Below are 13,611 nucleotides of genomic sequence, written 5' to 3' on the forward strand. Positions count from 1 at the left end.
TCTCCAATTCCACACCCCAGAGACCCGGAGGAACCTATGCAATTGGGTGCTACCTCCTTAACTGAGCAAGAAAAGACTCATCGTCGCACTGAAGGCCTCTGTCTGTACTGCGGAGGTAGGGGACATTTCGCTAGATATTGCCCGAACAAGCCGGGAAACGCCCGCACTTAGGTAGGATCAGGGGACCTACTCTGGGTGTTCTTTGTATCTCCCCTGAGCACCAGATGAAACGCATGACTGTTCCAGCCTCATTATCTTGGGAAAACACCAGGGTAAATGTAGAGGTACTCATCGATTCCGGTGCTGCCGGTAATTTCATCGACTCCGGTGCTGCCGGTAATTTCATCGACTCCACGTTTGTTACCCGGTATAATATACCGCAGGTCAAGAGACATACACCACTGACATTGGAGGCAATTGAAGGTAGACCTCTAAGCCCTTCCACTGTTACCCATGAGACAGAGGCCATCTTCTTTCATGTAGGAGCACTGCATCAAGAGGTTATGAACTTCAATGTGATTACATCTCCTTCCTGTCCTTTGGTGATTGGATTTCCTTGGCTCCAGAAACACAATCCGACGATAGACTGGAGAACTGCTCAAATCGTGTCTTGGGGTGAGGACTGTCAAAAACGCTGTCTTTGTAAAATCTCACCCGTACACAGTGTCACTATCTCTCCTCTCTCCACCAGAATTCCGAAACCGTACCAAGCATTTGCGGATGTTTTCAGTAAGAAGGAAGCGGATCGCCTACCACCCCATCGTCCCTATGACTGCCCAATCGATTTGCTACCTGGAACCACACCTCCTAGGGGCAGGGTATATCCTCTTTCGAAACCAGAGAACGAGGCTATGGAAGCCTACATCAAGGAGAATTTGGAGAAAGGCTTCATCAGAAGGTCCACTTCCCCGGCAGGAGCGGGATTCTTCTTTGTGAAAAAGAAAGAGGGGGATTTAAGACCATGTATTGATTACCGTGGTTTGAACCAGATAACAATAAAAAACAAATATCCCATACCTCTGATTCCTGAATTATTTGACCGTTTAAAGGGTGCTACTATCTTCACAAAACTTGATCTCAGAGGGGCCTACAACCTTGTACGGATACGTGAAGGACATGAATGGAAGACCGCCTTCAATACCAGGTCAGGTCACTATGAATACCTGGTCATGCCATTCGGGCTCTGCAATGCCCCAGCAGTGTTCCAAGACTTTATTAATGATTGCCTCAGAGACTATCTCTCCCAATTTGTTTTAGTATATCTTGACGATATCCTAATATATTCACCAGATCTCCAGACGCATCGCCGGCACACTACCCTTGTTCTTCAAAGATTAAGGGAGAACGGACTCTATGCTAAACTTGAAAAGTGTCAGTTTGAGGTTTCCAAAGTTGCTTTTCTTGGTTACATCATCAGTTCGTCCGGTTTTGAAATGGATCCTACCAAATTGAATGCCATCCTTCACTGGCCTAAACCAGAAGGCTTAAAACCTCTTCAGCGATTCTTGGGCTTTGCGAATTATTATAGGCGTTTTATCCGGAATTTCTCACGGGTCGCAGCTCCTCTCACAGCCCTTACTAAGAAGGGGGCCGACGTACACAACTGGCCTAAAGAAGCATACCAAGCTTTTCAGAAGCTCAAAAAGGCATTTACCTCTGCTCCGGCCCTGGTTCACCCTGACCCGTCTCTTCCTTTCACCCTTGAGGTCGATGCCTCAGAGAGCGGAGCGGGAGCTGTACTATTCCAGAGGAAATCTTACTGTAGTCCGCTACACCCATGTGGCTTCTTCTCTAAGAAATTCAGTTCATCCGAAAGGAATTATGATGTGAGAAACCGGGAACTCCTAGCCATCATACTTGCCTTGGAGGAGTGGAGACACCTCTTGGAAGGCACCACCATCCCGATAACCATCATTACAGATCACAAGAATCTATCCTATCTGAGCACAGCTAAATGCTTAAATCCACGACAGGCCCGGTGGGCACTCTTTTTGTCACGCTTTCAATACATCATTACTTACAGACCCGGCTCCAAGAATACCAAGGCTGATGCTTTATCCCGTCAACACGCTACTATCATGGAGGAGGAAGAGATCGAAAAAGAACCCATTATTCCAAGGAACAGGATACTGGCCATGGTTAAAACAACACTTGAGTCTCCTCTGATAACCAGACTCAAGGCTATGCAACACCATCTTCCTACCAACCTACCACAGGGAAAATGTTGTGCCCATGCGGGAAAGAATCCCTCTCATGTCTATCCATCATAATACTTTACCTACTGGACATCCAGGTGTTTCTCGAACCATTTCCTTGATCAAAAGATCATACTGGTGGCCTACCATGAATAAGGACATCAAGGAATATGTGTTAGCCTGCCAAGCCTGCGCCAGGGTGAAGACACCTCGCTCACTACCTTCTGGTCTATTACAACCACTTCCTCTACCCGAACAACCTTGGACCCATCTATCGATGGATTTAATTGTGGACCTGCCGCCTTCCAATAGATATACTACTATTTTGGTTGTGGTCGATACTCGAAAATGGCTCATTTCGTTCCACTTCTTGCTTTACCTACAGCGGCAGCACTTTCTTCTATCTTCATAAGAGAGATCTTCCGATTGCATGGACTTCCTAAAGAAATCAGACAGAGGGAGCCAATTCGTGTCAAGATTCTGGAGAACGTTCTGCTCTGAGATGGGAATCAAGTTATCGTTTTCGTCTGCCTACCATCCCCAATCCAATGGGGCAGCAGAGAGGACCAACCAATCACTGGAACAGTACCTACGCCTTTTTATTTCAGACCATCAGGACAATTGGTCCGATCTTCTTCCCTGGGCCGAATTTGCCTTCAACAATGCTACTCATGAGTCCACTAAAACATCTCCGTTCTTCTGTTGTTCCGGTGTACATCCACGTTTCCTACCTGACTCCTTCCAAATGAGTAACATTCCTACTCTGGATGACAGATTAGCGGATTTAAGAAGGACCTGGAATACAGTTCGGAAATCGCTACAGCGGGCTACCGAGAAACAAAAGAAACACGCAGACAAAAGAAGAGGTGGAACACCCTCATATCTCCCGGGTAACCGTGTATGGCTATCCACTAAGAACATTAGGTTGCGTGTCCCTTCATCCAAACTTGCCCCTAGATACATCGGCCCTTACAAGATCCTCAGACGCATCAACCCAGTGGCTTACGAGTTGCAACTGCCTCCAACTCTTAGGATACCCCGAGTTTTTCATGTGTCCCTCCTGAAACCCCTTCGCTGTAACCGGTACACCACTCTGGATCCTGTTCTGGATAAGGTCCAGGTTGATGGTCACGAAGAGTATGAGGTGCGTTCTATACCGGACTCCCGTTTCCACAGGGGCTCTTTACAGTATTTGGTCCATTGGAAGGGTTATGGACCCGAAGAACGTTCCTGGGTGTCGGCCAAGGATCTTCATGCCCCACATCTGGTGAAAGGTTACCATCGCCGCTTTCCTTCCCGTCCTGGTCGTGCCCGTCCTGAGTCCGGCCCTTGCGGAGGGGGTTCTGTTACCTTTCGCCGTCGGGTCTGTCCAGGGAGCTCCTCTGCTGCCGTCCTCGGTGCTATGGAGGTGCACACACGTGCACGCTGTCGTGGCGGCCAGGAATCCTTACCCAGCAACTGCATACGTCACGCTAGGGGGCGGGTCCTCCCGCTTTTTATCTGATTGGCTGATTATTGCCTGCAGCTGTTTGGCACCAAATTTAAACCCACTGCTCACTCTAATCTGAGCCCTTGTGTGGTACAAACGTTATCACTGTCTCAGTGTGCTATATTCTGATTTACTGGTTTCCTGACTCCTGCTTTGTTCCTGACTACTCTTTGATCGCCGCCTGGATTGACTTTGGATTGCTTTTTGGACTTTGCCTGTTTGCTGCCTGCCTCGACCTTGGACTGTGACCTGTTTATGCTATTGGAACTTTCCTGCTGTTGTCCCACTATTCCTCCTGCTACTACCCGTCCTGATATCCTACCATTCTGCAAACGGGACCCGTCTCTCGTCGAATTGTTACACACCTGGCCGGCGCCCAGAACTGCATATCCCGGGCGTCGAGTGACAGGGTGGTTGGGGACCCCTGCTCTAAGGCATCGAGCAAATCATTTAAACTGTCTCAACTGTCCAAACCGCAGTCGTCCCTGCCGCCCACACCGGACTTGGTCTACCCCTCTAGACCCCTGCGTCCCTCTGTGTGCGCCAGTCCTGGACTGGTTCAGGATACCCTGCAAGCTCTATGGCCTATGTTTGAGGCCAAATTCAACAAACTGTCTTCTGTGGACAGGATTAACAACATGGAACAACGGCAAAGTGATTTGGAGGATACGGTCCTTAAGCTTCAAGAGGGTCAGGAAGCTCAGAGTTCTGTCATCCGGGCGCTTCAGGATAAGGTCAAACCATTGCTTATTGAAAGAGCCCATGGGGTTGGCCCGGAGCGTGAGGGCCTCAACCAATCTCCATGACCAGTCATGTTACGTGTTTTGAACTTTGCCGATAAACAAAAGATCTCGGCAGCGTATCCTACTGCCTTGGAGCTACGCTACGGCCAGGCTAAAATACTGCTTTTTCTGGACTACTCTGCTCAAGTGTCGGCGAAATGACGAGAGTTTGCGCCTCTCTGTAAGACTTTGAGAAAAAAACGTTGTTTTGCCTTATTATATCCCACAAAGTTATGCTTCAACTATGATGGTAAGACTCATCTTTTCACGTCACTCCAGGATGCTATGGCCACTATTTGTGAACTGGGCGTGCTTTAGCTGGGGATGGTTCCCTGACTGTCCGCCCCTGTCTTCGATGCATCTCTCCATGCTGTTATAGACACTTGCTAAGTATCCCTGTTACTTTCTATTCTGTACTTCTGGTGACCCTTCGGGTCTAATGTTGTTTTGGTTGTTTTTGTTTTTCATGTTTTTATTGTTTTATGTTTATTATGTTGTTTTCAATATCTTCAGGTGTGCGGTGTATAGGAGGGATCCCCTTGAGCTCTGGGACACAGGGGGCCTCCACGTAAATTATATGTTTTTGTCATGTGGGGGGATGGGAGCTGGCTAATACAGTCTGTATCCCAAGATAATCTCTCTTAAATGGATCTCCTGGAATGTTAATGGGTTAAACAGTCCACTTAAGTGTAAACTGGTTTTGTCTAAACTTAAACCTTACATAGTTTTTCTCCGGCAGTCTGGCGGCAGTCTCATAATAGCCTTTTGAGGGGGTCATGGATTGCTGAATGTGTTAGTGCCTCTTATACTTCTAAGTCACAGGGAGTGGCGATTTTGTTGCATAATTTACTATGTTATGTCATCCATTCTACTGTATTGGGGCCCAATGCAGTAGAATAAATGACATAACATGTAACCTGAGGGCCGATTTATTGTGTTAGATATTTCCATTTTTGAACACCGCTATGTCTTAGTGAATATATACGTACCCAATGCCCCTAATGCTACTTTTTATAGTGCGCTTATAGAGACCTTGGCGGATTTTTCTGGGGCCGACTTGGTGATGGGGGGTGACTTTAACGTGATGCAGGATCCGGTTCTGGATAGGCTGGGCCCTGGCTCTCCTCCTGCCTGACCTCGGGGTAGAATTGAGCTTTTTAAAATGCATTTTGATTTCTTAGATCCTTGGAGGGTGTTGAATCCCCAGGGGAGAGAGTAAACCTTTGTGTCTGGAGTGTATGGTTCCCTCTCCCGTATTGATTTATATCCTTATCTCAACTGGGTTGTGGTCTTACCGGATCTAACAAATATCTTCCAGTTGAGGTGGAGCCAGCCCATGTGTATTCCCATCCCCCGCACACAGAATAGGATTTTGAATACCGCCTCCTGCATGATAGATCTAACGAAAAAAACTGTTGATCTTACTGGATCTAATGAATATCTACCAAAATCAATTTAAAAAAAAAAATCTAAATTTCAGGTGGGGGGGCAACCCGTATGTATTCTCATCCCCCACACACAAAATAGGATTGTGAATACCCCCTCCTGCATGATAGATCTAATGAAAAAAACAGTTGAGAGGCGTGACTAGCTGCTGAGGAAGATGGACGCTTGAGTCTTGAGCTCCGTCGATAATCCAGTTGCAATAGCACTTACATGCCATAATTTGGTGCAATGGTTCGAAACAAGTGACAATCCTGTTTCAGCCACGCTGTCTTTCGTACCCCAGCTGTGTTGACCTCCCAGAGTCTGGAAGACCACGAGCCTAAGTTCCCACGACTCGGACAATGGGGGGGCTGATTCCCCATCTGAGGTGCTGGGAGTACCTACCTCTTCGGCGGAGATCCAGCAGCTCTTTTCCTTGGCCTCTTGGCGGATGGACTTTAGCACCTTGCTCTTGGAGCTCAAGCAAACCATTGCTAAGGCTGTCGCGGGCCTTCACGCGGATCTGGCCAGAGTGGAGCGTCGCTTAACTGCACAGTAAACAGGTGTGGCTCACCAGGCCCAGAAGACTGCAGCCGTGGAGAGGACAACTGCCCAACATGCCTTCTACCTCGCTGAATATCGGCAACGCCTAGAGGATCTCCACAATAGGGGTAGGCGGCATAATGTGCGCATCAGGGGCCTACCTGAAGCTGAGCCACGTGTGCCTGAGGATCTTTGGGGCATTGTGGTGCGCGTCTTTAACAGCCTTTTGGGGCAGCCCCCTGAGGCTGAGATTTGTCTTGACAGGGCTCACAGAGCTCTGAGGCCTAGGGGTCCCCCGATGTCACCACCGAGGGATGTTGTGTGATGCGTTACAGACTTCCAGTTGAAGGAGCAAATAATGCTCCGGGAGAGGGAGGTGGGTTCCTGGATCTACAACGATTCTACCATCAATTTTTACCAGGACCTCTCGGATATCACCCTCCAGATCCGTAGAGCACTGCAACCTCTCACTGCGGAGCTCCAGGGCCGTGGCATACTGTACGTTTGCGGTTACCCCTTTTGCCTCAGTGTTAGGTCTGAGGGCTCTACTTATTTGCTCCGCTACCATCGGGAGCTGTCGGCTTTCCTCCGGGACCTGCACCTACCTCATATGCCGATCGTGGATTGGAGTCTGCCTGATTTATCATGGGAGCGCAGCGTTGAGGCTTTTGGTCTGAGACCTTCTACCAGAAAGGAGATGGAGTCGGGTCATGTGACTCAGCGCGGAAGGGAGACTCCGGCTATCCCTGAGGCTACAGCTGCTGAGGAGTGATCTTTTGCCTGGGGGTTGGTGATGCTGCCTGGAGGCTGCATCTACAGGACGGCACGCGGTTGGTTCCTGATCTTCGCCGTCCTGAAGTTCGGACGATGATACATTTGGATGCCTCCAGACCTACTTTCCTGTTTATTATCTTTGTGGTTGGGTCCCTGTCTTTCCCTCTGCGGCTCTGATCCGTGGATATGCTTGGGTCTTCCCCCACACCCGCTTATCATTTCTACTTTTTAGCCCTCCATTTGTGAGGTCCTGAGGAGAGTCACTGGTGCTGCCTATTGACCTTAGACTTAGGCATATTTGTTTTCTGTTTTTTTTTGTTTATTTGTTTTGAGGTGGGGGGTATGCTAGGGGGGTTATGGGGGGGTCTGTTTTTCATCATTCGTGGGTGGGCCTAATCTTCGCTCTTGGTTTTTTTCCTTTTCTTTCGAAGCTCTTGCCGATTCAGCTTGCCCATGTGGTAGTGTTATGACATGTGCCTTCTCTGACCTATGTCCTGTCTGTTAATAGTTTGAAGTGGGATCCTTGGTACGTTGCAATGCGCCAGGCTGGGTTCTTGGTGTCTTACTGGGTGACTTTCTAAGACGTTGGGGGCACTGCGGGAATTTCAGGAAGGTTTGTTTGTTTTTGGTGGAGACCTAAAGTTTGACTTTTCCACAGGTGTCTCCCAGACTCCATTCCGGGTTCTGAGGAAAATACACTCTGTTGAAGGCTCAGTACTTGGTGGACTGTTGGAGGGCCATGATTGCTATGATTGAGAAAAATATTTTGTTTTTATTTCCTTTTTTTCAACCTGCCCCCCCAGTTATGCACATCTGCCCCCTGGCTTGCCACTCTGCCCCAGAAATGCCTTATACCCCTATATGCCACTGTGCCCCATGATTTGCCTTTTAACCCTCTAAATGCCACTGTGCCCCATGATATGCCTTTTGACCCCCTATGTGCCACTCAGCCTCCAGAATTGCTTTATACCCCTATATGCCACTTTCAGGAGGCAGAGTGGCGTATAGAGGGTTAAAAGGCATTTCTGGAGGCAGAGTGGCATTAAGGGGGTTAAATGGCATTTCACAGAGCACTCTGCCTCCAGAAATGCCTTATGCCCCCCATTTAACACCCCCCTCCCTCCTCCAAACTTACCGGAGCTTCTAAGTCCCCGGTGCGTAGTCCGGGCATCATGTAGAGCTCTACGCGATTCGCGTAGGCAACTTCCGCTGCAGCCGGGAGGAGGGAATTCTGATCTCTGACAGCTTGGGAAGGTCAGCTAAACACACCTCCTCCCGGCTGCAGCGGGAGTTGTGTACGCGAATTGCGTAGAGCTCTACACGCTGCCCGGACTAAGCACCAGGGACTCAGAAGTACCGGTAAGTGTGTGGAGGGGGGGAGACAGGAGGATCCAGGTTCCCTGCATCGCTGTGGGGGATCTGGATCTTAGTCTCATAGTCAGACCTTGTTGAGGTCTGATTATAAGATGACGCCAATTATAAGACGAGGGGTATTTTTTCGAGGATTTGCTCTGGAAAAAACCTTGTCTTATAATCGAGCAAATACGGTAATTCAGTAGGCAGGGTTTAGTGCTAGGACCCACTGAATATGGGCAAGTAATTTGGCGTAGTGGTGGGCTAAGCATACTATGGCCATGCGTTCTGATGGAATCTCTAATTGTTATGACATAGTCCTAGGCTGGTTCCTGTATTCATGTTTGTCTGTCTCTTATAAACCTTTGCCCTCCTTTCCTTGAATCATCTGAGGATTTCGGTTCCTCTCTCTTCTCCCCATGTGCCAGTTAAGATGTCCTATCCTTGCTTAAAGGAGAACTGTCTAAGGATCTCGGCTCCTCACTCCATCCCTTGTGTTCCTTGTTCCCTGTGTCTTGTAAATGTATGTCTTGTCTGGCTATGTTTCTTGCTCGGTCTCCCTGCTCCTTTCTCTGCCCCCCTTGCAAGCTATGTTCTGCTCTTACTCTGCTTAGCTCAGGGCTCGACAAATCCCAGGCGCCAGGTCGCCATGGCGACTGATAATTTTGTCCTGGCGCCTAGGTGTTTGTGAGCCAAACCAGTGGCCGAAACACACATTCGGCAAAATGGCGAAATTAAAAAAAAAAACGGCTGAAAATAATCCCCGCAGGGGCCGCACTGCTTAGCTGTGCGTTGCTCTTAATGTGCAAGCAGCGTCTCTTGTGCTGGAGTGGCCACAGAAAGCAGGAAACCAGAGGAGTCACATGACTGCTCTGTTCCTCCTCCCAGTGGGCGGGACAAGAGAAGTTTGTGCAGAGAGACAGAGATAGAAGCAGCAGGGCCAATACAGAAGTCTGCGTGTGAGAGATCTGCAGTGCAGGTAAGGGGGTGAAGGAGGATGAATGAGTGTGTGTGTGATAGCATGGTTGTGTAAGTGGGGGGAGGAGCATGGCACATGGGGCTCTAAGTGATGTGCAGCATCAATACACAAGGGGGGCAGCAAGCCAGGTTTCAGCATGTACTCCTATCATGCCAAGTCAGCCAGTACATGCTGGAACCTGGGTATGTCTGGGCAGGACTGCGATTGGTGTTAACAATTAATAACTCGAGATTGAGTGCTGGGGCAAAGTGTGAGACTGAGTGCTGGGGCAAAGTGTGAGACTGAGTGCTGGGGCAAAGTGTGAGACTGAGTGCTGGGGCAAAGTGTGAGTGCTGAGGCAAAGTGTGAGACTGAGTGCTGGGCAAAGTGTGGGTGCAGGGCAAAGTGCTAGGGCAAAGTGCTAGAGCAAATTGTGGGTGCAGTGCAGAGTGCTGGGGCAAAGTGTGGGTGCTGGGGCAAAGTGTGGGTGCTGGGGCAAAGTGCTTGGGCAAAGTGCGGATGCAGGGGCAAAAAAAGTCCTGGCTCCTAACTTTTTTAGCTGGCTCCTAGATTTATAGCAAATTTGTCAAGCCCTGGCTTAGCTTCCCTACTCCCAGCCTGCAGCATCCTGCACATTCGTCTGGAGAGCCATGTCTCAAGCCTGCTCCAGGGTGCCTGCAGGATATCACCAAGTTTTGCTTTGTTCTGGACAACATCCACTGCTATGTCAGGGCCCTGGTATGTGGCCGCACAACCCTAGGTGCTTAACACCCTGGAGAGTGCAGTTGCCCTGCACCTGGCCCTGTCCAACTCCGCTACTGCGCAATAACTCCTAAACACCATCTTTGGGCGCTCTGGGTCATTACAGTTGTCTGTATGGACCGAGTCCCTGACACCCTCACACCTTGGCAGCTATGACTTCTGTGATTCCGCAGGAAGGGAGGGACGCGGATCTCTGTGGTAATTATAGGCCTGTTTCTCTTTTGAACGTGGATCTCAAGCTGTTCTCTAAAATCCTTGCTGTGCGTCTGGGACAGTTTCTCCCGGACTTGATTCATCCGGATCAATCGGGATTTACTCGGTTCTACATACCGCTTATCGCAAATACCAGGTGTTGACTTACCCTTCACTACAGACTCCCCTCCGATGTAATGCTTATTTTCCCCCTGGCATGTCCAGGGGGACTTTCTTGATGTCGGCTCCTGACGAGTCTCCTACGTTGCGGTTGTATATGCGGGGTCCTCAAATTCTGCCCTTGTCTGCCCTGTTTCGTGATGTTAGTCCAACTGCCCTTCAGACACTTCAATATTTGCAACTCAGGGATTATATTGCTTCCATTCTGCAAAAACATAATCTTACACGGGATCTTACCCCTTTTGAGTTGCTGTAGTTGACAGATGTTTTACCACCCTGCAGGGTTTCCATGCTGTACAAATTACTTCTGGGTGTGGGTGATGATTGTTTACCAGCATATGTGGGCAAATGGGAGTCGGCACTGGATGTGTCATTCACTAGGGCACAATGGGAAAAGAATTTTGCTTTGACGCATGGCTGTTACTTTAGTACTAGATCGTAAGTTATCCTACAAATTTTTCTTGCGCTAGTACTGCATGCCTTCTAGGCTCAATGCAATGTTTACGGGTCTATCAGATCTGTGTTGGAAGTGTGGGTTGTCGGTGGGGACGGCTCTGGTGGGAATGTCCTCTTATTGTCCCATTTTGGAGGGCTGTCCATGACACCCTTCGGAACTTCACTGACTCCCCGCCACCTTTCAGGCCCGCAAGTTGTTTGTTACATAATACTTCCTTGCCAATCTCTTTATAAAAAAATCGGTGCTTAGGCACTTATTGAATGAGGCTAAAGCTTTGATCCCGCTGCATTGGGGTGAGGTTTCCCGCCTTCCTTTAGGCAATGGGTAACAAGGGTGGAGGACGTGCAAGCTCTGGAGGAGTTGGTGGCCAGCTCTGATCATCTAGGTGAACAGCACCGACGGACTTGGTTCAAATGTCCCGATTGTCAGATCTTCCCGCTCACCCGCTATCGGTTTAATTGGTATTAATCGGCTGATTATTGGTACTAGACCTCTTCCTTGGGGGGGGGAGGCTGTTTCCGTGCTTGTCACTGCTATATTGTGGACTACCCTGCTGTGTCAGGGTCTAACAATGTACCTTTATGTCCATTGGCTGTCCTCTTTTTTGTTCTTCTTTTCCCACTGTTTTCTGCGTTGAAATAAAAAACAATAAAAACTTTGATTTACAAAAAAAAGAAAAAAACTGTTGCTCTTACTGGATCTAATGAATATCTACTAAAATCAATAAAAAAATCCACATTTCAGTTGACGGGGGGCCAACCTGTATGTATTCCCATCCCCCGCACACAAAATAGGATTATGAATACCTCCTCCTGCGTGATAGATCTAACGAAAAAAAAAACAGTTGATCTTACCAGATCTAAGAAATATCTATTTAAATCAATAAAAAAAATTCAGAATCTCAGTTGAGGGGGGCCAGCCCATATGTATTCCTATCGCCCACGTTCAAAATAGGATTGTGTATACCACCTCCTGCATGATCGATCTAAGGAAAAAAACAGTTGATCTTACCGGATCTAACGAATGTCTACCAAAATCAATTTAACAAAATCCAAATTTCAGTTGAGGGGGGACCCACCCGTATACATTCCCATCCCCCGCACACAAAATAGGAATGTGAATACCGCCTCCTGTGTGATAGATCTAATGAAAAAAAAAACAGTTGATCTTACTGGATCTAACAAATATCTAGCAGAATCAATTAAAAAAATCCAAATTTCAGTTGAGGGGGGCCAGCCCCCCTTCATTAAGTATGCAATATACTTACAATATACTTAGATCTAACAAAAATGTTGTCTGATCATAATCAGAAACGGTTTGTTTAATTTTTTGTTAAGGGGGGCTGGCTATGGGTTAGCACTCCCGGAAAAAGATGAATATTTAATATTTTAGAAAAGATATAACAAAAAAAACAGTTGATCTAACCTGATCTAACATAGATCTAACGAATTGAATGATCTTTTGTTAAAATTATTTATAACCCCAGGGGCCTAACCTGGGGGAGGTGAGGAAGTTTCTCTTCAGTGCTACTGATGAAAAACTATGCACAACTGCACTCTACTGTTGTGTGCAGTCTGCCAAAGTGCTCAAGTTATTTAAAAATTGGTTAACTGAAGCCACTAAATGGTGTTATTAACTCAAGTTTAACTATAATTCACTAACTAGTAAAACTACTAGCTGTATTTTACATTTACATGGGCCTAAGAGCCTACTACTATGCTAAAGTTGTATTTCCTTCCTATTCTAAGTCTACCTCTAGGCAATAGCAGACCCTCTCAAGCCCACTAAGCTCAAGTGAGGTTATCAATATATTATATTTATTAATTAATATTATTAATTTATATAATATTAATAGCTTATAAATTATAATTATTATATTATCTGGTTAAACAACTTTAAATCAGATACAGAAGAAGACAGATATAGTTGTACTACTTCTGCTAAGTCTACAAAAATTTGCTAAATTATTTTCTTTCTTACTAGTACTACAGCTACCTTGAAACGTTGCTTAGTACAGTTGTCGTCACACAGTCAATCTTCCTTTAAAAAAATTAATTTAACAGCAAAACAGCTTCGCTGCTTGCTGAACAAAAAACACGTAGCACGTATGCAGTTCAGTTCACTTCACTGATGGACTGAGGTGAGCAAAACAAATTAAATTAAAAATAAATATATTTAATAAAATGATTGATTAATAAGAAAAATGTACATAAGAAAATGTACTTTGTCTCTAGCTGTTGCTAACACAAAGCACAAACTAAAGCACTGCAGCACCAGTACTAGTAAGATTAGCTTAACTTTAAAATTAAAAATTCTTATTAAGTACATTATTAATACGGATTTCTTATATTAATATCATTAAATTATCAACTTCTAGCTTTAGTTTATGGGTAGTAGTGAACTGGTTAATCTTTATGTGGGATAATCTACCTGACAGAATGTCTCAAGCACACTAAGCTAATATAATATAGCTAATTTGGCTAGCCAAAATGAATTGTAAT

The sequence above is a fragment of the Spea bombifrons genome, chromosome 1, assembly GCF_027358695.1.
Source record: "Spea bombifrons isolate aSpeBom1 chromosome 1, aSpeBom1.2.pri, whole genome shotgun sequence".
Lineage (NCBI taxonomy): Eukaryota > Metazoa > Chordata > Amphibia > Anura > Pelobatidae > Spea > Spea bombifrons.